The sequence below is a fragment of the Vulpes vulpes genome, chromosome 7, assembly GCF_048418805.1.
Source record: "Vulpes vulpes isolate BD-2025 chromosome 7, VulVul3, whole genome shotgun sequence".
NCBI lineage: Eukaryota > Metazoa > Chordata > Mammalia > Carnivora > Canidae > Vulpes > Vulpes vulpes.
In genome coordinates, this window is record NC_132786.1 from 13,665,403 (window position 1) to 13,677,948 (window position 12,546).

At 38.3% G+C, this 12,546-nt stretch overlaps 1 protein-coding gene across 9 annotated transcripts in view; it reads right to left on the reverse strand.

Moving 5' to 3' along the window:
* Nucleotides 1-12,546, reverse strand: part of CALD1 (caldesmon 1) — a 188,592-nt gene that overhangs the window by 126,461 nt on the left and 49,585 nt on the right. For 7 of the 9 annotated variants that reach the window (XR_003233001.2, XR_012002475.1, XM_025984492.2 and 4 more), the window contains one exon: nt 9,515-9,553. The exons of the other annotated variants lie outside the window; for them this stretch is intronic. The gene's annotated coding sequence lies outside the window, so the exon portion shown is untranslated. The remainder of the gene's footprint in view (nt 1-9,514; nt 9,554-12,546) is intronic. 9 annotated transcript variants of the gene reach the window in all.

Consider the following 12,546-nt stretch of genomic DNA (forward strand, 5'->3'; position numbering starts at 1 on the left):
AGTGGCAGTGCTGCTGGTGATCTGGCCCTCGCCATAGAGAAGAGTGCCAGGGACCACACATGGCCACCCCTGCATTCAGTGCTCAGAATGGTGGAGGCCCCCTGCACCTCCTCTCACTAGGCAACCTTGAAGAGAGATGTTTTCTGTGGGTTTATGTGAGCTCCTATTAGTCTTGTGCATCAGGGGATAAGATGGAATATTTCTTAATAACAGAAGAACGAGAAGCTACAGGATATGATCCTTGGAATGGGAAAGGAATGGTAAGTAGCTGTGTCAGTCTTAGTTGGCAGGAAGTCACATAATTTGCAAGGATGGAAATTAAAATAAAATATTTTAAAATAGATCTATGGGCTTTAGTCAGAATGAGCCAGTAACAATAAAACATCACTAATTGTCCCTTGTGAATTGTCTCTCTTTTTCATTTATAGTTGAATATGGGAGCTAGGAGTGCTTTTAGGAGGGAAGAAATATGTGCTCTTAGGGAATTTGGTCACTTAAATAAATACTAACGAGTAAACTGACCTTGACCAAGTCATTTAACCACTTTAGGACCCTTGATTGCCTCATCTGTAACATTAATTTTTTTGGAATAGAGATTTAAGATCCTTCCAGTTCAGATGGTTTGCATAGAATTCTATGACCTTCTGGAACGAAAAAATGTCTTGTGCATGTCTCAGTATCTGTGAATGACTTTGTAATGGTTGTGAATAAAACAAGCTCATCCCTTTCAGCATCAAATAGGCTGCTCAGAGAAGGGTACTGCTTGCAGGGACCATGACCTCGCCTACCCCTTCCCCATCATTTCTAAGACATGAGTGTATTTGATAACTCTAAGAGAAATGATAATATATTACAAAATAATATCTATCACTTACTGAATGCATACTATGTGCAAGGTACTTGACATCTGTTATCTCATTTAATCTTCAAAAGAAAACTATGAAACTGGTTGTTTTTATTAGCCCCATCTGAAAGCAAGGAAACAGATTCAGATTCACTAACACATAGTTAATAAGTAGCAGAGCTGGAACTGTACCCAGATTTGTTTGACTCCAAAGCTCTTCCCATGACTGAACACTTGGAGTAGTCATAGCTGCCAACAATGACATTTCTTTTACTCTTTTGAGATCCATACAAAAAAAAATTTTTTTGGAGGGGGTTCTTAATGAGTCTGTTTAATGCAGATAGACTGACTTATGCATTCGCCTATAATGGAGTAGCTTGTGGCAGTTTAGTGCTCTTGCTGAGAACAGACAGAAAATCTGGATAAAATTCCAAAAGCAAAAATCTGCTCGAAGGCATCAGAGAGCTGCTTCAGTAACCAAGACTTAAGGGGTCAACATTCTGGAGGGGAGGAAGGCCTGGAAAAGTGGCCTCACATTCAGTTATTTCTCCCTCAAGACATTTGCTGAATCCTTAAGACACAAAAGCATGAGAGAGAATAAGAAACCAAGCAGGATACATCTACACACCACAATTTTCAGCAGCTGCACAGAGCTGAGTCGGAAAAGCTTCCAGAAGGAGGAACCATTCTGGACTCAACAGAGCTACTCTATGTCTAGTTGGAGTGGTTTTTACACAGCTGTACACGTTTGTCAAAACTTATGTAACCCTATTAAAAGGAGGAAATGTTACTATATGTAAATTATGCTTCGATAAAAATAAAAATGGAAGCAAGGAAAATAAAAATAAGAAGTGCCTGGGGATACAATCTCAATAGGACCCTTGGAAGGCTCACCCACAGAGAGGGGGCAGACCAAAGGTCCATGGAGTGATACAAACTCACCTCAGCCCTAATTCAACTAAAGTGAACTTTCCAAATCTATCAAACTCCCAGAACATAGGGCAACCCCATCTGGAGAAAGCAACAGCATGGAGCACTTCAATTGGGTATGCCTATGGAAAAAAAGAAAACTAAGTCTTCTGTTTAACACCAAATCCTCTACCCCTCTCCCCCTTAAAATTCCAGATTGAGTGTAGATCTAAATGTGAAAGCTTACACATAAAAGATTTCAGAAAAAAAGCAGAAGATATGTACATGTTCTTGAGACAGGTAAAGATTTTATAAATCCCTAATCATAAAGCATTAAAATTGGTAAATTTTACTGCACTAAAATTAAGAACCACAAAGAAAATGAAAAGGCAAGCCATGGGTTGAGAAAAAAAATATTAGTAATACATATATCTGGCAAAGGATTTACAGTCAGAATATATAAAGAATTCCCACAAATCAGTAAGAAAATGATAGATGACCCAATAGGAAAATGGGTAAAGGCTTTGATAGGCACTTCACAAAAGAGGATACTAAAATGGCCAATTGGGACGCCTGAGTAGTTCAGTGGTTCAGTGCCTGCCTTCGGCCCAGGGCGCGATCCTGGAGACCTGGGAATGAGTCCCACATCGGGCTCCCTGCATGGAGCCTGCTTCTCTCTCTGCCTGTGTTTCTGTCTCTCTCTCTCTCTCTCTGTCTCTCATGAATAAATAAAATCTTTTTAAAAATGACCAATAAGCATATGAAAAAGTGCTCAATCTTTTTAATCATTAAAAAATTTCAAATTAAAACCACACACCATTAGAATATTTAAAAGACTGACAATTCAGTGTTGTTGAGCAACTGGAACTCTCTCATGCACTGCTGTGGCAACGTACTGGTACAATCACTTAGGAAAAATATTTGGCAGTTTCAGCTGCTGAAATGGAATATTTGTGTATCTTGTAACCAAGATATCTTCCTCTTAGGTATACACACAACAAAAATCTAGGGGTGCCTGGGTGGCTCAGTTGGTTGGCCGTCTGACTTGTTTTTGGCTCAGGTCGTTATCTCGGGGTCCGGAGACTGAGCCCTATGTCAGTTCTATGCTCAGTGGAGAATCTGCTTGAGGAGTCTCTCTCCCTCTCCCTCTGCCCTTCCACCTATTCACACACACACACACACACACACACACACACACACACTCTCTCTCTCTCTCAAAAAATAAATCTTTTTTAAAAATCCATGCACATATTCATCAGAAGACGTGAACTAGAATAGAATGCTGACAGTGGCAGTTTTTATAATAGCCACAAACAGGAAATTACCTCATTGTCTACCAATAGTAAAGTGGATAAGTTGTGGCAGGCAAACAATGAAATACTGTATAACAATTAGAATAACCTAAGTATTGCTTAAGCAATGAATCTCAGAAGCATAATGTTAAACAACGGAAGTCTCACACACACACACACACACACACACACACACACGTACACACACATACACACAGAAGGATTCCATTAATATAAAATTTAAAAACAAACAAAACTAATACTTGGTGTTAGAAATCAGAATAATGGTTATCCTGAGGCAGTGGAGGTAAGGGGAGGAGGTTGAATGTAAAAGGAGGTACAAGAGGAGCTTTTGGGGTGCTAGTAATGTTCTGTTTCTTTCTTTAAAAAATATTTCATTTATTTATTTGAGAGAGAAAGAGAGCATGCACCTGAGCGGGGGTGGGGGCAGGGGTAGGGGCAGTGGGAGAGAAAAAGAGAAGCAGATTCCCTGCCGCCCATGGACCCAGATTCGGGCTCGATCCCAGGACCCTGAGAACACAATCTGGGACGAAGGCATACGCTTAACCAACTGAGGCACCTTGGTGCCCTGTAATGTTCTGCTTCTTGATCTGGGTGGGGACTGTACCATTATGTTTATTTAGTGAAAATTCATTATGCAGTCCAATTATGACGTGTACACTTTTATGTATGTTATGTATCAATAAGATTGTTTTTACTATATGTGAAGAGAAAAAGATGAAGGCTCAGTTAGAAAAGATGACAACTAAGAGAATTTATGAGCTCAAAATATATAAAATCATGAAAGTTCAATATTTCTGGTCATATATTATACCAGTAGGAAAATAAAATAATAAAAAGAAAGACAAACAAAGAGAGAAAACAAGAAGGTAATACAAATCAATGTACTCTGTAGGGGGAAAGCTGTAGTCAGAAAGGCTGGGATCAATTTGGCCAGTTATTTCTAAATTAAAAGTCAACACTGGATTATTTACCAATGACTTAGTGAACTTTCCATAGATATATTTTGGCTTACTATATCTTAGAAGGGAAAGTTTGAATGTTATTGCAAGTGGCCCATACCAAAGCAATTCAAATATAGGGGCTACTTATCATCTTAAGATGTGGTGAAACTGCACATCCATTCAGCCCCTTGCTCACTAACCACACTGTTTCTCTTCTTCCTTTCAACCACCCACCTTCCCAGATCTACCTCCAGTGGTGTACATGTGCATCAAGCTCTTGCACAAGGTCTCTTCTTTACTTATTTAAATCGTATGTTTCCATTTAAGTTTTTGCCTGTGTATCTTGAGTACTATTCATCCAGAGTACGCTTGCATTTCAGTGTGAATTTTTATGTCTGTGGGAGAGTCTCTTGGTTCTCATGACGAACGTATTTCACATTACTATGGAATTTTGCATATGGACATATAAAAATATTCATATATATTAGTAGATAAGAGAGACAAGGTGCATTTAATAGAATACCATGTTAGGAATTTATTTAGCCAAGCAGGTTAAATAAAGCAAGAAACTAAGGAAATTGTTCATGTAATTCAAGAAAAAGTCAATGGTTCAATGAAAGTAAAAGTTCTCTTGGCAGTCTGCAACAGTTTCACTGCATTGCTGACAAAGCTTCAAACTATTCAGTTGGGTTGGATATTGGTCTTTCCCTTGAAAACAGCACTGAATTGTGAGAGAGTACAGGTTGTGGGGTCATGATAGAGGTATGACCTTAAGGAAATTCTTTGTTGGATATCAGTTATTTATTTTAAAATCAAAATGATTAGAAGTAACAGGTGCTGGCAAGGAAATGGAGAAAAAGGAACCCTTGTGCACTGCTGGTGGCAATGTAAATTGGTACAGCCACTGTGGAAAGCAGTATGGAGGTTCCTCAAAAAGTTAAAAATAGAAATACCATATAATCCAATAATTCCACTATTGAGTATTTACCCAAAGAGAACAAAAACACTTAACTCAAAAAGGTATCTGCACCCCTATGTTTATTACAGCATTATTTACAATAGACAAGACATGGAAGCAATCTAAGTGTCCATTAATAGATGAGGAAATTTGGTTGATACATACATGCATGCATGTACACACAGACATGGGAATATTATGAAGCCATAAAAAGGGTGAGATCATGACATGTGAGACAACACGGATGAATCTAGAGGGTATGATGCTAAGTGAAAGAAGTCAGACTGAGAAAGACAAATACCATTTGGTTCCACTCATAAGTGGAATCTAAAAAAACATACACATACAAATGAATAAACAAACAAAAAGCTGAATCAGACCCATAAATTCAGAGGACTAGCTGACGGTTGCCAGGAAGAAGGGGGTGGAAGTTTGGGAAAAGCAGGTGAAGGGGAGAGGGAGACATAGCTTCCAGTTACAGGACAAAATATGTCATGGGAATAAAATGCACAGTCTTTATTGATAATTCTATCCCGAGCATTTTGCATATTCCATGGCATATGACATATATCCCATAAAAGTTTGTCAGGGGACTGAGGCAATGAATGGATGAGAATGCACATAATGAACCTAGTATTGGACCTAGAATGCTATTGGCCCCAAATGAACTTATATCCTTTCTTTACCACCCTCCTTGAATTATTCTGTATCCAGAAAGCAGAATGAATCAAATCAACCCTTGGCTTATTTCTATACTGTTATAGGTATAGAATGTTGTTGAATTTCCCTTAAAACTTCCAGGAATACAAAGGATATAGCTCAGATATATGTTCTCAGAGGAGCCATGTTTACACAGCTATGGAAAGAAAAAAAAATTCTGAAAGCAACAGAACAAGATTACATAATAGTATGAAGGGGGGGCCTTGATGCCTTTAAACAGTATCTGTTTGCTGCAACCTTTCCTATTTCTCCTTGAACAATTACAGAATTAAGAATAATCCATGATGCTGTTTGTATTGGCTAAAATCTTTCAATTGTTAATAGAAGAATGAGAGTAGAATTTTAGATGCAAGATAATTTCTGATTGGAGAAGCAGTAAGAATGTATCCAAGGCAGGGTGAAGGTCAGATGTTTATTTTTAAGCTTTGTGAAAAGTCCTCTACTTGTCTGAAGCAAATAGGAAAGAGAAAGTCATTTATGGCATTATGAAATTTCTAGACTTCTCATGGGAAAGCAGCTGACGTCAGCGTGTGATGTTTCCTGTGGCTACAAACATAAGAGACATTAACTCTTGAGAAAAAAATGTAACTTTCTCTCTATAGAATCCTGGTATACCTGCAGCTGGACGTTGGTATAACTACCATACGTTAAGAAAGACCTGATGAGGGAATCCCTGGGTGGCTCGGTGCTTTAGTGCCTGCCTTCGGCCCAGGGTATGATCCTGGAGTCCCGGGATCGAGTCCCACATCGGGCTCCCTGCATAGAGCCTGCTTCTCCCTCTGCCTGTGTCTCTGCCTCTCTCTCTCTCTCTCACTGTGTGCCTATGATAAAAAAAAAAAAAAAAAAAAGGCCGAAACACTGTGGAGAGGTAGTTGCTTTTGTTGTCAACACCAGCACTGGTATCACCACCACTATCATCGCTGTCATCATTATCATTATCAACAAGCTCTGATGCTTGTTGTATTGTTTATAATGCGCTATGTTAAATGTTTGGGCTCCAATGAATGATAAGAAACTGCATTTGATTTTTATGTATATTTAATTTTCCAACAAATGTAGTCTTCCTGCATCTATTCTTTCCATGTGTTTATGTATGGCTTCTTTGCTTTTGAAATTAAGAATCTATTATTTATCAAATGTTACTCTATTTCTAAAATAATACTGTTGTTAAGATAGAGTTTGCATAATACGAGTCATCCATTTCAAGTGTATGATTCAAAAGATTTTATCATATTCAGAGTTGAGCAACCAACACCAAAATCAATATAGAATGTTTTCATCACCCCAAAAGAAACCCTATACCCTGTGGCCATTACTCTCCTCCCAGTCTCCCCTACCTCCCCCAGACTGAAGCAACCATTACTCTATATTCTGTCTCTACATAAAGTTCCCTGTTCTGAACATTCCATATGAATGGAATCATATAATATGTGGTCTTTCGTGACAAAATTATTTTACTTAGCACAATGTTTGCAAAGTTCATCCATATGGTAGCAGGTATTAGTACTTCATTAACTTTATGGCCAAATATTATTCCAATGTATGGATAGATCACATTTTGTCTATCCACTCATCCACCAATGGACATTTGGGTTGTTTCTATTTTTTGGCTATTATGACTAATGCTGTTGTAAACATTTGTGTACAACTTTTTGTGTGGACATATTTTTTCATGTCTCTTGGGGGTGGAATTGCAGGGTCATATGGTAATTTTGTGTTTAATAATTTGAGGACATTTTTTCAAAGTGGCTGCACTATTTTTATCTTCTTACCAACAGTGTATGAGGGCTCTGATTTTTTCTACGTCCTTGCCAGCAAGATGGATAGGTTGTAAAGATCTGCAGCCCAGCACAGTGCCTACAGTTAATAATACAGCGCTGTGCACCTGAAAGTTTGTTAAAAGGGTACAGCTCATGTTAAATGTCCTTACCACATACATACCTACACAAAAGGAAACTGTGCATAGCTTCTTATACAAAGAGAACTTACACAAAGAAGCAACTACAAAAATTAGAATGCTCATGATTGAATCCCTTTAATTCCAGTAGACTCTCACTTTATTGATAGTCTTATCCATGAAGTTGGTCTTCAGGAATTTTGGATATTCACAAAGGAGCAGTACTTTCCAGTTGAGATGCTAGGTCATCCACACAATTGGATTATTTATTCAATTTAGTCAACTCATTAAACTTTATTGATTCAGTGAATTGATTTTTATGTTTCCACTGTACAATATGTACTTGTTTACTTAAAGTATTATTAAAACTTTTTCTAGTATTCATTTCATTGCTGCTTGAAATTTAAGTACCTAAGATCAGGGCTACATATTATATTTCTATTACACCCAGTTGTTTCAGATGAGCAAAAACACAAAGCAAAATGATACCCAAAGTGGAATGATCCTGCTCCTCTTCTCCACTTTCTAACCAGCCAGCACGGCTCACCACTCTCCTCCACCCGAGAGCTATATACTGAGACCTCATCCAGAGCCTTGAGCTCAGTTGGTGTGAAGGATAAAATGCTGACCTAGGTAACCTAGACAGGAGGAGGGCTCAGGGCTTACTCCAGAACCTAGAATCATCTTGTCCAACCCATGTAACAAAAGGTGAAACCATCTGTGTGGGTAGCGCTGAGAAAAATCACTGGTTGATGTCATTCCTCAGCATTTTAAAGAAAACCAGCCTCTGCATTATCTGTCTGCACACCCAGCTGGAAAAGTAGACAGTGGAGGCTGCAATCCCATGGATGAGATGCCAAGTCCTTTGCACTAGAAAACTGGTGTAACATCACACTTACTCTCTTCATCATCACCCAGCTATTAGTCTGTTATTGTCTTGGAAACTGTGGACATGGGCAAAACAGCAAAATAACAAAGCATGGGGGACCATTTTGTGCACAGGGCCCTGGGAAGGGCCAGTGGAATTCCTCTGATCAGTCTCCTTTTGACTTTTTCCCATAGACCTTGTTCCTGCACTGAAATGTCTGGAATGCTTGGTAGGGACAAAGTGGGTTGGTCACAGGACAATTATGCTTCTATCATCAACGAGATTGGTTTGTGAACTAATTTTCAAGTGACTAGTGACATCACAAGTGGGTTAAGAATATAAATACATAGCACTTTTATAGTAAACAGAGCTTTCATATCCCTTCCCTCAAATGATTTTCATGGTGACCCCATAGGTCAGTAAGACAAGTATCATTTACAACATTTTATAAATGGGACTTAGAAAGATCTAGAGAGGTTAAAGGATTTACCCAAACTCTTTCAGCTAGTGGTGGGTAGATCAGGGTCCTCAAATCTATTCTTTTTGCAGAACACCATTCTTCTTTTATTTGGTGTTTAACAACAAAGTTCATTTAGCAGGAGCTAGTTATTTTTCATTTTAGGACAAATCAATCACTACATTTGTTTTTAGAAATCAGATCAATCCACTGTTTAATTCCCACCTGGTACCATGGGCTAAAATTTTTAGAAATAATAATATCAAGAATTGATTCTTTGTGGGCCTTTCCATTTGACCTGTCTTTGCAGCAATCATTTAGTGGGGAGAGTATAACAAGTGACAAATCCTTCAAGCAACTGTCCTTACTTCAAAGTACTTGAACATCAAATAGATCTGTCAAGGCATGGTGGCACACCACTGTGGGTTTCCATATGGAGTCTCAACCACAGCATAAGTATTGGTGCTATGTGTCATCAGAAATTTCAGATTCCACATGATTTACTTTTTAAAACATTAGGAGGTACTCAGGGTTACCCCTATAAACTTGACTCTCACTCAATTACATTCTAGGAATCTTTTTTGAGTAGAAGAAAAAGGCCTACCTCTGTGTATTCCTGTGAATATCATTCCTCATGTATGTCCTATGGAGAAAAAAAAATTTAAATTGGCTCTTATAGTATTCCTATTTCATGAGACAATAAGTCAGACCCAATTTAGGATTCTATATCCAGTTATTAAATGGAAGTTGTTGGGGGCACTTGGGTGGCTCAGTCAGTTAAGCATTGAGCTCTTGGTTTCCACTCACATCATGAGGGTCATGAGATCAAGTGCCACACTGATCTCTGTGCTCACTGTGGGGTCCGCTTGAGATTCTCTCTCTTCCTCTCCCACTGCCCCTCCTCCCACTTGTGCACACACTCTCTCTCTCAAATAAATAAATAAATAAAATCTTTTTAAAAACCCAAAATGGATATAGCAGAGATTAAGAGAGATCTCTGTCCTCACAGAGCTAACTCTTTAGTAGGAAATAAATACTTCCATTTCTGTCTTATTGACTTCTTTCTTTGGGTTGAGTTCTATTTATTAAATTTAATTTTTTATTTATTTGGGAGAGACAGAGAGCATGAGCAAGGGGGGAGAGACCAAGGAAAGGGGAGAGAATCTCAAGCAAACTCCATGCTGAGCTCAAAGCCAGACTCAGGCTTCATCCCATGACCCAGAGATTATGACGTGAGCTGAAACCAAAAATCAGACAGTTAGCTGACCAAGCCACCCAGGAGCCCCTGGGTGAGTCCTTTTTTAAAAATTTTTTATTGTGATAAGAACACTAAATATGAGATCTACCCTCTTGCTGTCTTACTTCTGCATCCCCGGTGCTTAGCATAGTTCTGAATACATATTATTTTCTCAATAAATATATGTTACATAAATAATAAATGAGGTCCCCCGATGCTCATACTTTTTCATTTTTGAATCTTGATTCATTATCCAGTGTCCTTCTTCCTGGGACCAGACAGAAAGCCGATGCAAGGTGGACAGAGTGTTACTGAAGTCTGGTACTGACATTTTTATTGGCAATTATATTAGATGGTTGATGGTAATGTGGACAATATCCCAACTTCAATCTGTTAGAGCCACAAACTTAAAACCAGGCTGCTATCTTCTAAAAAATGATGTGTGTTAGGGGTGCCTGGGTGGCTCATTCAGTTAAGCATCTGCCCTAGGCTCGGGTCATGACCCTGGAGTCCTTGGGTGGAGCCCCACATCGGGGTGGGGGGGTCTGCTTCTCCCTCTGCCCCTCTCCTCTGCTCATTCTCTCTCTCTCTCAAATAAATAAGTAAAATCTTAAAAAAAATAAAAATAAACAATGATGTCCTTTATTAACCAAATGGAGGATGGAGTGAAAATACAGATGGGTCAATGAAACCATTCTCACATTAATACGACATTTCAGATTGAACAGTCCATAATAGTTTTATCTTCAAAAAATAGCACTGTTTAAATATAGCGATGCCTCTACATGCCGACAAAAATACCAATAGAAGACTCATCAGTTTTAACATTAATAGCTGAGTTGACTGAATTAAATGAAAAAGACAAATTATTCAAGAAAACCTTTTGGGCAATTGTCACCAAATAACTACTGGGTAGCTCTGTGTCTCTCTTTTGAAATGGCAATTCTGCCAAAATTCAGGCACAATTACAGGATAAACAGAGCTGAAATATATAACTGTAAGACATGCCTTGCAGCTTCAAAAGGAAACAGTTCTAAAATATGTTTTCCAGAGACAACAATTCTTACATGTTTGGAATATAAAAATGTGATTGTGACAAATTATTGTGCAAGAATGAAAAACAAATGACTGCAAGTAACAGAACTGAGGCTACATATGAATGCCATCCCAGAACCTCAAACAGAACTATAAATATATTACATGGAATCTACCAGAAGATTGAGAGAGAAAAACATTACATTTAGCCAGAATTTAAATGCTTTTGAGGCTGCAGAGATACACTGTTTAGAGAGTGGTTGCTGTTGTCTTTTTTTTTTTTTTCCCCCTCTGTGCCCTTTCATTTCCTGATACAGCTCAAGGGGAAAAACTCAGAAATGAAAACCAAAACTGTCCTTATTATATTTTTAGGCTGTTTGAATCCAAAGGAGGGAAATCCAGGAGTGCTGGACTTGATCATAAGCTCCCTGAGTGAGCAATTACATTTTTATACTGCTTCGTGTCCTCATAGTAACTCACACAGTCCTCGACAATTATTTACTGACAGAATGAAATACGAATGGTTTTCAAGACTACTTTTGTTTCCGTTTTACTTCATTATAAAAGGTCCCGAATCATCAAATCTGTAAAGTCAGACATATCTCTGAATGCTGTACAGACAAACGTCTTATTTTGGAGAATATACAAGTATACATTACAGAAAATTTAGAAAATACAGGAATATATGTAAAAAACAGTTATAAAGTCTCTTTTAATCCCTTCTGCCTTACGATTAAAGTTTCAAAATATTTCCTTCTGTTTTTTTTTTTAGCCACACAAACGATTCTCTTTTAAAAGTGAATTTAATGTCATGTATAATTTTTTCACTTATGCATGTTTTCCTACATCATTCTTGTAACATGATTAATAACATCATCGCTTATATAAACATTCCTCAATCACTGGGCATGTAAAGTATTTCAGGTTTCAAATAATGCTGTGATGGACATTCTTGTACATAAATCATTATCCCTAAATCTCCACTGCTTTGTTTCAAATCGCTAAGTAATACAGAGGGCTTAGTGACACTGGGGGATCAGACTGATCGTACTTTCTTTCTGTGAATTCTTCTTGTTTCAGATTACCAGCTGGAAAAGTTGGGACAGTATCTGTAATGCCACCAAAATATCTGGAGCTGAGTTACAGCAAATAACAAATAGCTAGAGAATATCATCCATTTACTGTCAAGATTAGAGAAGACCCCCCCCCCCCCCCCCCCTGCCAAATAAAGTTGTACTGAAGAACATGATTTGAAAGATTGACCGAATTGGGGGCACCTCAGTGGCTCAGCGGTTGAGTGTCTGTCTTTGGCCCAGAGCATGATCCTGGGATCCTGGGATCAAGTCCCGCATCAGGCTCCCTAC